The 16,099-nt window shown below is 43.9% G+C and overlaps 1 protein-coding gene across 4 annotated transcripts in view; it reads left to right on the plus strand.

The window, feature by feature from the left end:
• The window catches only part of INPP5B (inositol polyphosphate-5-phosphatase B), a 2,334,801-nt gene that overhangs the window by 2,058,303 nt on the left and 260,399 nt on the right, over positions 1-16,099 (plus strand). The gene's annotated exons all lie outside the window — the stretch shown is intronic.

The following is a 16,099-nucleotide window of genomic DNA, read 5'->3' on the forward strand; positions in this document are numbered from 1 at the left end:
ATTGCTAGCTTCTTGTCTTACCAGTGTTGAAGCATAGCTTTGTGAATCAAATACATTCATAGGCTTCATAGGTGAATACTAGGCTATCAATTTGCAGACTGTTACAAGCGTAACCAATAACTAGAGGTCAGAACCAAACCCTGTATCTTGCGTCTTTAAGGTAAAGTCCGTAACCATTGTGCCAGGCCTTCCCCACATAAGAAGAAAAAACTTTAAGCAGTAGGTAATCTATGCTATTTTGATTTCCTCCTGCCATCAACTATAGAATTATTGAGAGACTACACAGAATATATTTCTGTTGTCTTTGTTTTAAGGTCAGCTGTGTGACTTTGAGCATTGCGTCTGCTATCCATAATATACATAGTGGTGTGCTTAAGGGTCATATTTCTGACTTACTAGTGAATCTTTGTCAACTAATAAAGACACCAAACTTTGTAGTCCATTGTTATCAATATGCATTGTAACTGTTACATGTATCATTTATTGGCTGTTTGAATACATTTATCTAGTTAATCACAGTTAAAAAATGTAAATATCCATAAAGTAATCGAGTATTGTTTGCCTGCCAGACCAGGGTTTTTTGCTGTTTGCATTTTTTCCACTTTTAAGTAATTTAATTTTAGCAAATGTTTCTACTAGATAAGGAGCAGTTATTTGTTTGTGAAGGGGTGATCATGTCTTTTGAGTTTCATTTCAAATAAAACATGCTTTTGCAGAAAGATTCCTCTTTCCCCTACTGTGAAGGCTTTGCTACGACGTCTCCCAAGTATAGTAACTTCCAAGATTATGTTGCCACAGATATTGAGTGAACAGTTGTTTTATTGGAAAACTGTGTTCTATGTCGGTTACTGTATTTAGTTTGTAGCATATGAGAGGGAGGGGACACCGCCTTCAAAACATTTGATGCTCTGTGGTCCTATCTCACCTTCATTCTTACATATGGGATCTGAGCCGATCCTTGGCCCCGACTCGGCCTATTTACAAGCTGGAAGTCTTCTAGTTGGCTTGTGGCTAGGTAGGTATCCCATGGTGCACAGTACAATCCCTAGATCTTGTTTGCCACGTCGACGAGTTTGGTTGTGCTTCTCTTTGTCTCTGGCTAAGTTTTTTGAATTTATTCAGAATTTTTGTACTTTCTAGTCTAATCTGTTATATCATATTTGTTTAGCATAGTTAGTGTAGTTTAGTGTAGTTACCTTTATAATTGCACCTTTGTGTGCAATCTTTTGGTAAATTGGCCGTTTGGCTTGATTGTATTGGTATCCTGTGTGCTGGTTTTCTTATTTAATATATTGAAAGTGTCACTGTATTCCTGCTTGAGTGTGTGACTTTCCTGCCTTTGTATCTTAACTAGCTCTGTTTTAGTTAGAAGACCTAGTTGTTTTCTGTCCCCCTTCTTGCCTGGGCTAGGCCCGTTTAAATTAGAGGACCTAGTTTTCTCCCTTTTCTTCTTTCTGTGTGTGTGTGCCCATCTCTGTGAGAATGGCAAAAGAAAGTAAGGACCATAAGCCATCTGGTTTTAAGAAATGTATTAAATGCTCACAGAAGATGTCCATCACGGATGGCCACAGTAACTGCGTATACTGTCTAGGGGCCATCCACTTACAGGAAACCTGCTTATTTTGTTACTCTTTCAATGCTAGGGTGTTGCAAGAACGTAAAAATAAGCTCATCCTAAAAGGTCTTCTTAAACCTTCCTTTGAGGAAGATCTGGCTAGCTCTTCCTCTTTTTCTAGATCTCAGGGATCTGAAAAGGAAAAGTCCTCTAAGAGGCCCTTCCCGGCACCGGCTGGTGTCTCGGAGCCACCTCTTAAAATCACTAAAACGGATAAGTCCACTGCCTCATCAGCTCCACAGAGCTCGGTGCCAGTTGAGAGCACTATTGTGATTACAGGGTTGGTTCCAAGTGTTTAGGAGCCAACCACTGAGACCATTTCATGGATCCGATCCGGTCTATGGATCCTCTACGGGTCTCCCCTATATTGAAGTCTCCAATACTTCAGAGATCCCGCTCTCCTACTCAGTCTTCCAGAAGTTTATCAGAAGAAGATGCGGAGAGGGTAGTGCTGAGACTGTTGAAGTCATCTGCTTTGCTTAAATTGCTGTTGGCTCCGACCCAGTCAGTTCCAGAGCCACTTGAGTCCATTCAGCCCCCTTTGATCATTCCTCCTCTGAGCCATGCTGGTCTTTCGGAGCTGGAGTGTTTGGTACCACTGGTGGAACCTTCAGCTCCAGCTCCCCCTGTGGCTGTTTCGGAGCCGAGTTCTGCTCCGACACTTTCGGCGCCATCCGTAGTGTCTAGGGGCTGAAGCTCCCTGGTTGACCCTGACAGGGATGCTTGGATCTGAACTTTTTAGTTTCCGAGTCTTCCTCTTGAGGCGTCAGCGAGGGTGAGTTCGGACCCTATGTCTATCTCGGAGCCGACAGCATCCTCAGCCTCCTCAGAGTTGGCGAGGTCTTCGGAGCTGGAGAGGTCGACATTCGAGATGATGAGGAGTGTGCTATCTCGATCGTCAGCTCCTACCAGAGGTACCGGCACTCTTCTCCCTAAGGCACCTACTTCTGTCTCAGCTCCTACTCCCTCCGTGGACAGCAGATATCCTCAGCCTCAGAAGCCACTGGCTGGTGGCCCCCACTCTTCTGAGACCTCCCTGAAATATCCTTCTGAGGAGCCTCCATGGAAGAGAACATTTAAGAGGAAGCATGTAGACTCCCAGGATGAGTCTCTGACCTCTGACACTAACCTTGAGGAGTAAGAAGGGTCCCCCCAAGTTGTCCTCTGATATCTCCTTTGTAGACATCCTGGAAATCCTTAAACAGAGGTGTGGCTGGCCCACTGTCACCCCTTCTGATGAGGAGTCAGTGTACCTAAAGGCTTTTGGGTCTCAACCTTTAGCCTCTTGGGTGTCTCCACCCTTCGACGAACTGATGGATCTAGTTAGTCGAAAGATGTGTGGTACTCTTGATGCCGTGGAGCCAGTCCCCAGGAGACTGAATACATTTCTTTCTGCCCCCCCCCAGAAAAAGATTCTTTTGTCTAAAGGTGTACCCATAGATGTGGTGGCGGCCACTAAGAAGGAGCTAGCTGAGACTTCTTCTGTTCATCCACCGAATAAGGAGTCTCAAACGATGGACAGATATGGGAAGCATATCTTTTCTTCAACAGCATTTACCCTTAGATCACTGATCTACCTTACTCACTTCACGAGGCTTCAGAGAGATCTCTTTAAAGAGTTAGGAGATTTTCTACAAGGTACATGTACTGAGGGAGTCCCTGACAAGGTGTCTGCCCAGTTGTCCACCTTGAACTCTATCATCAGCTCTTCCATGCGGCTTATTTTGTATGCAGTCGATGGAGCGAGTAGAGCAGCGGGTTCAGGAATTTCCCTAAGGCATCATTCCTGGATGTGTTTGTGTAACTTTGCAGAACTGTTCAAGTCTACCTTTACCAACTCCCCCTTCGGTTCCTCATTGTTTGGACCCAAGGTAAAGGACACTCTCACCCAGTGCGAGCAAGAAGGAAAAACAATCTCTGCCATGGGAGTATGTTTTACTGTTCCCTCTAGACGACACCCTAAGGGTCAGAGGGGCGGTAAGATGTGGCTCAAGAAGTACCGGAGGTTTTCCCAGGATGCACAGGGTGACTCCTCCTTCAGAGGCAGAGGAGGAGGAAATGGTAGATGTCGCCCTAGAGGCATGGGCGGTCTGCAAAACCAGGGCAGTCGCGATTCCTTTCGGGGATGGCCTTACCAGCACTCCTGATGTGGGGCCCGACTGTGCTTCTCTGGGGCCGGTCAGGGGTTGTATTTCTTTGTATCCAGAAGCCTGGCTGGGTGTCACTCAAGACAAGTGGGTACAAAGAATTATTACCAGAGGTTATGTCATACCGTTTTCTCTTCCACCTTTTGTTCCCAGGAGGATCCCAGATGTGCCACCCAATCACAGGGATCAGGCAACTGTGGAGGTCAACATGTTGTAGTCAAAAAGAGTCATCCAAACCATCCCAGCAGACCAAATAGGATTCAGAATTTACTCCAAATTAATTTTAGTGCCAAAACGTACAGGGGACTGGAGGCCCATTCTGGACCTCAGCAGATTGAACGAATCAGTAAAGAAGGACAAGTTCCAGATGGTGACACTGCAGTCTATCCTCCCATTGTTAGGGAAAGACAATTGGATGTGCTCAGCAGATCTCCAAGACGCCTACTACCACATAAAAATGAACAGGGCATCGAGGAGTCATCTACGCTTCCGACTGGGAGCCAGTCATTACCAGTTTCGTGCTCTGCCCTATGGTCACACCACAGCCCCCAGGGTGTTCACCAAGTGCATGGCTGTAGTGACAGCTCACCTGAGGCATTGAGGATTCCAGGTGTTTCCATATCTGGACAACTGGCTTTTGACCGCCATCACCAGGCATCTACTCCTTCAAACCAGGGACGTTACCATTCAGCTTTGTGCCCATCTGGGAATTTCTATAACTTGGGAAAAATCTGCCTTATTGCCCTCTCAGTCTGGGATTTTTATAGGAGCAGAGATAGACACAGTAGACATGTTGGCTTAAATTCCTGTAGAAAGGGCACAGAATCTGGTTCTTCAAATTCAGCGTCTTCTCCCCTTACAAAAGGTTAAAGCCAAGACTATTCTGCAGCTGCTAGGGACCATGGCTTCCACCATATTACTAGTGCCACTAGCCAGACTAGACATGAGGATTCTTCAGTGGCTCCTGTCATTCCAATAGTCCTTTCAGCACCTACCATTATCTCATCACATCCTGCTGACAGACTCTTGCAAGAAGGATCTCCTTTGATGGACTCTACCCAATCAGTTAACCACGGGCACTTCATTTGTTCCTCACCAACCCGTTGCCACTGTGACCACGGATGATAGGGGGGGGGCATTATCTAGGCAGGACTGTCCGAGGCACATGGCAAGATCATGAGGCTCACCTGCATATCAGTGTTCTAGAGATATGAGGGCAGTGCTCCTGGCGTTGCAATCACTTCATGACCTTCTGCCTCTGGTGACTATTGCAATACAATCAGACAACATGTCGATAGTATGGTATATCAACAAACAGGGCGGAACCAGATCTTACTCACTCTGTTGAGAGGCCATGCGAGTTTGGAAATGGGCAATATCTTCCCACCATTTTCTGGTGGCAACACACATTCCAGGGACAACCAACGTGATAGCTGACAAGCTCAGCTGGGCGATCCTGATGCCTCACGAGTGGTCTCTGAAACAGGAAACAGCGGAACAGTTTTTCCGCAGATGGGAACAGCCTTGCTGCAATCTCTTTGCCAGCCCAATCAATGCCAAATGCAGCAGCTACTTCTCCCTCATCCCCCCTCCGGGGGAGTCACTGAGAGACGCAGTTGTTCACGATTGGCCCCTGGGTCTCCTGTATGCTTTTCCTCCCATTCCTCTCATTCCCAACGTTATTCAGAAAGCAAAACAGCTGGGAAGCAAACTGATCCTCATTGCTCCTTAGTGGCCTCATCAAGTTTGGTTCCCCATCCTCGGGCCACTTCTCCTAGATGATCCTTGGATTCTGGACCCAGTTTCAGACCTGTTGACTCACATGTCAGGTTCGCGTCACCCCTCCTTACACACCCTCAATTTGACAGCATGGCTGCTCCAGTTCCATCCCTAGTCAGGCTTCATGACTTCTCATCCTCCGTGACTCATATCCTTACGTCTTCTCATAAACTTTCAACTAGGAGACTATATTCAAGTAAATGGAGAAGATTCTCTATCTGGGCGGACAAAATAAACATTGACCCTTACACTGCCTCCATTCCAGTGGTTTTGGAATTCCTGTCTGAGCTTTTTCAATAGGGATCTGTGGCTGCCACTATTAGAATTCAATTGGCAGCGATTTCAAATTTTCATCTAGGCTTTCAAGATTCGAATCTTATGTCACATAGGCTGTGCAAAACTTTCCTTAAAGGTGCCACTTTGTTAAGACCCCACTTTCAAGAACCTGTTGCCTCATGGGATTTAAATTTAGTGTTATCCAAATTAACCTCTCCTCCCTTTGAGCCTTCTCATTAATTCCCCTTGAAATTCCTGTCTTGGAAGACTTTGTTTCTGGTGGACATCACGTCGGCCAGATGGGTGTCAGAGTTACAAGCATTGTCTGTGAAACCCCCTTACCTGATTTTTCACAAAAACAGGGTGTCCCTTCGTACTAATCCCTCCTTTGTCCCCAAGGTTTGTTCTAATGCCACCTTGAATCAATCCATAGAGCTTCCAGTGTTCTTTCCAAATCATTCCAATGCAGCTGAATACAGGTTTCATCAGCTGGATGTCCAGAGAAAATTACGTTTTTATTTGCACCGGACTAAGGAAATCAGATCAGTTTATTCATTTCCTTCTCCGAATCCAGGTCAGGCTTGCCAGTTTCCAAAGTAACACTCTCTAATTGGATTTCTAGCTGTATAGCTCATGTTTACAATTCTGAGGGTAGACCTTTACCCTTTAAAATCAAGGCTCATTCTACCAGATCTCAGTCTACCTCTGCAGCCTTTCAAGCCAGGGTCCTACTTGATAATATTTGTGCAGCAGCAACGTGCACTACCCCTCACACTTTTATTACTCATTACAAATTGGATTTAACCTCCAGGGGTAGAGCATCATTTGGTTCCACGGTACTCAGGAGTATTTTTCCTTGAGCCACCCAAGAATTAGGTGCTAGGGACGCTGTCCCATATGTAAGAATGAGGGTGAGATAGGACTGCAGAACATAAAGAAGTTATGTACTCACAATAACATTCCATGTTTGTAGTCCATCTCACCCTTCATTTTTACGAACCCACCCTCCTACCCCCATCCTGGAAGTACCTGGAGACAGAAAAATATTATTATTTTTTTTATGAAGACCTTTTAGTATTGGCTTCTTTTCTGTATTTGTTATTATCTCTCCTAGTTAACAGCAAACAAGATCTGAGGATTGTACTGGTGCACCATGGGATACCTACCTAGCCACGAGCCAACTAGAAGACTTCCAGCTTGTAAATAGGCCGAGTTGGAGCCGAGGATCGGCTCCGATCCCATATTTAAGAATGAAGGGTGACATGGACTACAAACATGGAATGTTATGGTGAGTGCATAACTTCTTTTTTTTGTTTTATAAGTTTAGTAAATTTATTTTGAAACAGTTTGGCTGTTTATAATTCAACTCTCCATTGCTTTTTAAGTATCTCGCTATGTTAAATGAGTTTAACATAGCGAGATATCTTTAAAAAAAGTAACCGAGAAAGGAAGATCTCCGTTGCTTTTTTTAAGCTATCTCGCTATGTTAAACGAGTTTAACATAGTGAGATTAAAGCAACGGAGATCATCTTTTCTCCGTTGCTACCTCTGGACAAGAAAAAAAAAATCAGGGGATATACTAATGGAAAAAGTCCGGTCGACCGGACCTTTTTCCGTTAGTATATTCTCGGATTTACATTGGCCACGCTGGTTGGCCTGGCCAATCAGCGTGCTCGTTTTTGAATGTTTAGGGCCAGTCATTGTATAATGAGCTTTAAATGACAACACGTCATGCATTCTGACCACCCATATCTGTTCTCTGCTGCAGTACCTTATGCATATTAAGGAACATGTTGCTGCCATAGAAATAAAAACAAGACAAAGCTTGTTAATGCTTACATGTTGTTAACAGAAAATTGCTTTAAATGGAGGATAAAACCGGACACTTTGATTTCTATTTGTGGTTTGGGTGCTGAAAGAGCTGTTATGAGGATGTATGAGAGCAGTGGTGAATTCCAGTCCACTTACCTCAGGGAGAGTGGTCCACTGTTGATCAAGGGGAAAAACCATGATCTGCTGCTGTGCAATGCATCATAAATCAGGGACAGCATATGTGGTAAAACATGCATCCACAGATGTTAGAGGAAATGTAGAAATTATAGCGAAGACAGGCATTTGTAGGGGTATACCTAAATTCCTGATACCAACCAAAGATAATGAAACTGCTCCCGACACTCACTCTAAGGGGAGTGAGTAGGATGTAGGGCTTTCATCCCTGGGGAAATAAATGGGTCATAATGGAGTTACAGGGGTGGCTAGATGGTCATGTTGGAGATCAGACCAAGGCAGTGTCTTGCATTTTTTTATGTTTTCAGTTTTTTAGTTGTACCAGTTTCAAAAATATTAAATTGGTTCTACTTTCCATTCGTATTATGCCATCTTAGTCATGTCATGTATCTAATTACAAAGCAGTGATATGTCCTGGCCTTCAGGTCATAAAAGCTGCCTCAAGTATTTCTTGAATTAACTCTTTCTATTTTCAGCCTCAGCTATTCCACAGGATTTTGTCATAAGATTGTGCATGTCCTCTATGACTTTCTCCACAGCATGTCTTTCTCAGTCACATACCTAGGTAGCCAGTTGCAGTGACACCTGGGTTCCACCTCCATCTGGCATAAGTCAGGGCATCCTTTGAAGACTCTGTCTGTTTCTTATCCTGACCATTCTGTTGTAGAAAAAGATCATCTGTAACTGCAACATCCTGACCCTAAAAAATCGACTTGTACAGAAAAAAGAGAGCATGAGGAATGTACATTAAACAAATGGCAAAGCTGTTTGATGTTTTTCCTTTATAAATCATCTAGAGAAGCACAGTGCCAAAACAGAAATGTTTCATCTTTTCTACCTGTCATGATTAAGAGCTTTCAATCCTTCTGCTCAGTTGTACTAGGATGCGGAAAAGTTAAGTATAACCAGAATTAGGTGAGGCAGGGAGATGGGGGCATATACAGGAATTTGGATGGGAGACACCTATTAAGAAGTGGAATGCTGTTTTAATTTCCTCACTACAGCATGGAATGTTACTAACAATTGTTATTTATCAGAAACAGGGAAAAAGGCTTGCAGTTTTGCTGCTGCCTTGAAATATTTTGTCAGAAGAGAGAAAGCTTTAGCAGCGTTGTGACAGCTTATTGATGCTGTGCTGTTAGGTAATCTGTAATGTGTTTTCAGTTTTCTTTAGGTTTATTTTTCTTTTGACTGTTTTTATTACAACCTGAAAGAAGACAAATGGGCACCAGTACTTTTGACAGTTAGCTTTGTTCATTCATATCTGAAGATGGTGATTACACACTGCTGTTGCAGTCATCACCCTTGCGATATTCTGCCACAAGTAGCTTGACTGGCTAGCCCAACATCCATAGCACTGACTTCCTCCAGGCTTTCGTCTCACTCCCTCCCACTCAAGAATGTCAGTCATATAAGATGGGAATCAGGCAAAGCTACCTTCAAATCTTTCCTGCTACTCAGTTTGTTACTGTACATGGTCTCAGCACTCTTAGTCCATCATTCATCTTGATTTTAGAAGAAAGATAAGTATCGCATAGGGGCTTCTCCTGTGCCTTGTCGTATTTCAGTTTTTCTTGTTATAGTGGATCTGATTTCGAGTCTACCTTTAATGTTAATAATTGCAATGTTTGCAGGGAAACAAATTTTCAATAAACTCTACCACTCCATTTGTCTTTTATGTCTTGACCCAGAGTACAGTGCGAGTGGTGATGATGGTGATCATCATCAACTCCTTTTTTTTCCTATTTTCTACATGGGGTCAGGGTGTTGTTTCACTTTTCACCAATTCTCTCTATTTAATGCTACTTTTGTATGTTTTTCAACACTCATGCCTGACTGTTACAGGTCTTCTCTCACCCCTTCGATCTACAACTTTACTGGATACCCTCTTTTCCTCTTGCCTTCTTCTTTTCTTCACAAGATTGTGTTCTGTTTTCCTGTATATATGCCTGAACCACCGTAATCTGTTCTCTTTTACCTTTTCTGCAATTGGAGCTACTTTGTCTTTTGCTATTTTGTCCTTATTTTTTCATCTGTCCTGCAGTGTGCATCCTACCACCCATGTCAGGCGCTTCACTTCCATCACTCATCTGCTCTGCCTTTATTGCCCAGGTTTCTGTACCATACAGTAGTACTGGTCACACCACTGTCTTGTACACCTTACTTTTCAGCTTCTTTGGCATTCTTCTACCATACACTACATCTAACACTTTGTGCCACTTGGCTGTAGTCCCTCTGATTCTAGCTTTGACCTCCTTATTCAGACTTCCCTTCTCTTCAACCACCCCTTCCAGATACTTAAAGCTATTAACCAGTTGTACTATTTTCCCTTCTGTCTCAGTTTTCAGCTTCTGATTTCCCCATTTGCTGTCATTACAGCTGTCTTATCTGTACTCAGTTTCATCCCATGCATCTTCAGTTTTGCATTCTATTCCTCTACCTTTTGCTGAAGTTCTTGCTCCGTGTCTGCCTGTAATTCCATATTGTTTACATACAGCAACTTTGTTGATCTGTCCTCTTTGACCTCTTTGCTAATGTAATCCTTCACCAGTACATAGCTTAAAAGGTAGAATCCAAGCATGTGCTGAACTAGTGACTAACAATATCACACACGCTGATACCACAAAGATAGCAAACCTGCTAGCGGACTCCCTTATCCCCTCCAAACTTATCACAAACCTTGCCTCCATCTCCCCCCACCCACCCTACATATCTGGAGCAGGTAATTAAAGCCTTGTCTAAGGCAAAAAAATACAGCCTCTCTGGGACCAAAATAAGACCTAAACTAGCATCACCGTTAAGTACCCTATTCAATCACAGCCTAACCATTGGCCTTTTCCTGCGGAATGGAGAACAGCAACAGTTATTCCCCTCCACAAAGGTGGTTTAGCAATGGACCCAGAGAATTATAGACCCATAAGTCTGACCAGCCTCATCTGTAAAGCCATGGATGTGTCATCATGGACCTCATAAATAAAGACATAGACGACCACCAAACCCTGGATCTGACCTAATATGGCTTCATCATGGGGAGATCCTGCCTGTTCAAACCTGGTGGATTTCAAAAATGTGTCCAGGGACATTGGCAAGGGCAAATCTATGCACATAGCATACCTTGACTTGGCAAAGGGCTTTGACACAATCCCACACTCAGACATTACAGATAAACTTAGCAAGCTGAATGTAAACTCCTTTGTTGTAAGATGGGTTGCCAGCTGGCTCACAAGCTGGTCACGTAGTATCAAAGTGGGTGACTCCACATCAACCAGTAGACCTGTCACCAGTGGGGTGCCACAAGGGTCACTGCTGGGCCCCCTACTGTTTGGTATATACTTCTCAGAAGTTCAGGCCAAAACTAAGGGGCTGTGTCTGACCAAGTTTGCAGATGGCTGCAAACTGGGTGCAATTATTGAATCCCCAAATGATGTCAGAATACTTCAGGAAGGTTGTACACAAACCCAACAACTGGTGTGTTAGTCATGGTCTCAAACTGAATGCAAAGAAATGCATCATCATTCCCTTCGGTAAAAGCAATGTCCCTTCACACTATCAAATTAACAACAATACCCTATGTACCCACAAAGTGGAAGAGATCTGGGATCACAACTAGACTGCAACCTTAACTTTGACTACCATGCATCTACTGTAGTAAGGAAGGATTTCTACATAGCACACTTGATTAGCAAAGGCATTGCCTCTAGAGCAAAGGAGGTTATAACTCCTCTATACTCATCACTAATCAGGCCCATAATTGAGTACAACACCCCTTTCAGCATGTACCATACAAAACACCTCCAGCAATTGGAGAGACCTCAGAAGTTTTTAACTAAGAACATCAAGGGACTCCAGCACGTGTCTTACACAGACCGACTGTAGTCCCTTTCACTATACTCAGTATCTTGGGGAGACTTGTGCCTGGCTTACAGAGCAATCTCCAACCCAAACCTAATGAATTTGCTGCACATCCATAAATCAAACGGGACTAGAGCTACCTGTTCCAGGGACCTAAATATGGCCTGTGACTTGAATAGGACATGCTGGAGGGACAGATTGGTCTCCCAGTAATGGCTGCATCTTTGGAATAGGCTGCCAATTCATGTGAAGCAGAGGACCTTTATGACACTGTTCAAAAGGAACCTGGATGAGTGAATGGGGCACCATAAATTCTTATGGGGGTAAGTGCCCGCAACCCTCCTGGACATGGGCAATGACTGGTAAGTACAGTCCTGGGTACTGACTAGAGTATCTATGGTATTACATTGGGGTAAAATGGCTAGGTTGAAATGACCACCTGGTCGATAGCCAAGTACCCTGCTATGATCCTACAGTGGGCTCAGACCTGAACCCTGATGCACACCCACTCCAACTGGGAACCTCTCTGTAAGACTGAACACGGTACATACTTGAGTCATTGGGTCCTTGTACATAGCTAGCACTAATTCGAACAATGTTTCTGGGGCCTTGAACCACCATAGTACTGCCCAAATCAGGTTTTTTGGGACTTTGCCATATGCTTTCTCCAAGTCTGGGAATGCCTAGTTGGGCTTTTTCCTCATTTCTAGCTTCTTCTCAAGTATCTGTCTCACTGCAAACATCAGGTTGATTGTACTGCATCCTGATCTGAATCTGAACTGTTCATTTTCCATCTTACTTTCTACTGCTGTACATACTTGTATATCAATCACCCTTTCCAGAGCTTTCATGCTGTGTGTTAGGAGTTTGATACTTCTGTACTACCCACAGTTGTGGATGTCCCCTTTGATCTCCTTCATGTTTCACTGTTGCACTCATTACATTTGGGTAATCTGCTGGCGGTTGCCCTCAGTCGGCCTGAATAACAAAGTCTTGGGTCCTGTGTCTGTTGCTGTCTCCTCTTCCATGACGTCAGGTCATCAGGGGTATAAAACATGCAGCCGACGCCATTTTATTCAGTCTTTCTATCCGCGTGGTGCCCAAAGCAAAAGCAGTTCGCAAGTGCCAGTCGGCCGACTCCTGAAATTTTCACATTTGAGTTTCAGAACCGAAGTCTTTAAACTAAAGGTAAGTACACCGTTTGGGAAACTTTTTCTTGCTCCTTACCGATGTCAGTAAAAGTTAATAATTGCATTACTTATGGGAAGCAAATACCTCATAAGGATTTTCATTTGTACTGTATCCCTTGCCTAGGCCCACATCATAACGTGCCTTGCTGTCAGTTTTGTGCTAGATTTAACCAACGCACTATTAAGTGTCGGTATATTTTTACTTCTAAATATTTTGGATCAAGATTTAATTATCCTGAAATGTCGTCGGTTAGCAGTCCCGACTACCAGAGTTCACAAAAAGCGCAAAGAAAAAGACAGAGACAGACCGTCGAGGTCCAAAACCGACGACGAAGCTTCTCCTAAGCCAGTCGCCGGTTCACCGGTACTCAGTGAGGAACTTTCGCAGCCCCTGATACCCGCTACTTTTGAGTCGCAGGCCTCTACCAAGACCCATTCGGAGTCCGGTATGCCGCGAGATTCTCAGAATATTGAACCCGCGGATATATCTCCCTTGGATGGGTCCGGAGCCGCTGAGCAGGCACCGGCTTCTGATGGTGTTTTCAGGCCTCAACATTTTTATATTAAACCGACGTCAGCCTCAAAAACAAGATTAAAAACTTCTTCTATGTCTAAAAAACTGACGCATGAGCCACGTGCTCAGGCCCCTATACCTAAAAAATAGATGATCAAAATGGCTGAGGACTTAATTACCTTGATCAGGGGTCCCCCCCCCCACTAAGAGGTCTAGGCAAGGCACTGATTATGAATCTTCAGATCAGGTTTCCATTTCTTCTGATTCCTCTTCTGATCAGGAATTTTCTATTCCACCCTATGAGGATTCTGATGCAGAAGAATCCATCCCATCTGTATCTCCTCCTGAGGATTATTCTTTTGGAGAAACTTTGCATACATTAAGGGAACATTTTCACTGAGTGAGTCAGGACTTCTCTGAATCAAAAAAAAGAGGCTTAGGGATTTCCTTCTTCTTCCACAGCATAGTTCTTTGGCAATACCTCCTGTATTAGACATTGTTGGTGTGTTTTTGGAATCAAGCATGGCTCCTGATTCCCTACCTCCGGCTCCTAGTAAGCCAGACAGATATTACAGGGTTCCTGACTCCCACAAATTTCTATTCAAAAATCCTGCTGCTGATCCTGAGACTATTTCACAGGGTCCCAAGGGTGTAAAGGCCTCTACAGCCAAAAATCCTACCCCCACAGATAGAGATTCCAGGGTGCTGGATAGCTGGCGAAAGAAGGTTTATACGTCTGCAACCTTGGCAGTTAGGGCTTTAAACTGCCAGTTTCATATGCTTAAGTATCAACAGCATGTTACGGGCTTACTGAAACAGAAAATTATGTTGATTTCTGATTGTGTGGAAAATAAAGAATTACATGAATTATTGCATTCAGCAGAACAGGTTGGAAAGCATACTTTGCAATGTGGTTTTGATTCCTTGGAGGCCTCTTGCAGGGCCGCACTTACTGGATCTGTGATTAGAAGGCATGCCTGGCTCAAGGAGCAAAATCTGCCTGATTATGTTAAAGCTAAATTGTTGGATGCCCCCTTGCAGCATGATACTCTGTTTGGTAATAAGGCAGAAGAGGTTTTAAAGAAAATGGAAGACAAAGCTAAATCTATGCAAACTGTAAAAGATTTCTTGCAAGTGCAGCCACCCAGGCTCAGTAGGCACTGGCCTACTAAAAAGTGGTCCTTTCCTGTGTCCAGCAGAGCCACTCAAGACAAATCCAGGTGCTCAAAAGGCTCCAGATACCAATCACCGGGTTCTTACAGGTCAAAGCAATGGGGTGCCTCCACCTCCAAATCTGGAGGAAGCAAAGCACAACCCTACAGTAAGCAGTCTCAATGACTTCCCTGTACCTTCACCAAGCACTTATCTTTTGGCAGCCCCCTTGGGGGGAAAACTAGCACTTCATGCTCAAAATTGGCAGTTAATTACCCAGAACAAGTGGGTATTAAACATAGTATCCCAGGAGTACAGATTTCATTTCCATACTTTGTCAATTCCAAACAGTTAGCCAGGGTTGGGAGGGTGGCCTAATTGTTAAGGTGTTTGCCTTACAAACACAAGGTGCAGGGTTTGAGTCTCACAAGGGATAATTGGCTAGGCTTAAAATAGCTTGCCAGGGCAGTTAGCTTAGTACTAATCTATGAACCTATCTATGAACCTAAGATCTGCCACAAAATCAATGGGCAGAGGCTCATAAACAAGTTACGTCCCTCATGGATATGGGGGCTATTCAACCAGTACCAGAAAAGGAGAAAGGACAAGGTTTTTATTCAAGATTTTTCCTGGTACCCAGAAAAGACAATGCCTGGCATCCAATACTGGACGTATCGATCTTGAACATGTTCCTGGACATTCCAAAATTCAAAATGCTGACTTTACAACAGCTACTGCCTATGCTGGGCAGGAACGCTTGGTTAGTGACTCTAGACTTAAAAGAGGAATACCTCAATAAGGGAATCATGCAGAAGATACCTCTGCTTCAAGGCAGGTTTTTTGCATTACCAATTCTCTACACTGCCCATTGGCTTATCTACTGAGCCCAGGGTCTTTACAAAGTGCCTGGCACCAGTAATCGCATTCTGCAGACAAAGAAGCATACACATTTATCCTTATCTGGACGACTGTCTCATTCAAGCAGAGGACAAGAACACTCTTCTTCAACATCTGGCATTTGTAAAAAGGCTTCTAACATGCCTAGGGTACACAAACGAAAATAAATCATAACTGGTACCATCTCAAATAATCACATTCCTGGGTGCAAGTTTGAATACAACTGCCCAGATGGCTTACCTTACGCCAGACAAACAAAGGCAACTGACAACATACTTCAAACAAATGACAACAAAAACCCAGTTATCTGCAAGACAAATTCTGCAGGCTTTGGGTTCATGACATCCTACATTCTACTAATTCCATATGCTAGACTGCATATGAGGAAACTACAATGGTACCTAAAACGTTTATGGAGTCAACATTGTCGCAGTCTGGAAACAATGATTTTTCTCATTCCCTGCCAACAACAGGAGTTTCTTTGGTGGGTAGAGACATGTCACCAAAACAAGGGAGTGTCATTCACTCTACCCCCTGCCACCCAAACCCTAACTACAGACGCATCAGACTATGCTTGGGGGCCCACCTGGCGGGGAGATGCATTCAGGGCAAATGGAGCCCAAAACAAATGCATCTGCATATCAACCAGAAAGAGATGCTATCTGTTCAG

This window comes from Protopterus annectens, chromosome 1.part1, assembly GCF_019279795.1.
Source record: "Protopterus annectens isolate FY-2018-M chromosome 1.part1, PAN1.0, whole genome shotgun sequence".
NCBI lineage: Eukaryota > Metazoa > Chordata > Ceratodontiformes > Protopteridae > Protopterus > Protopterus annectens.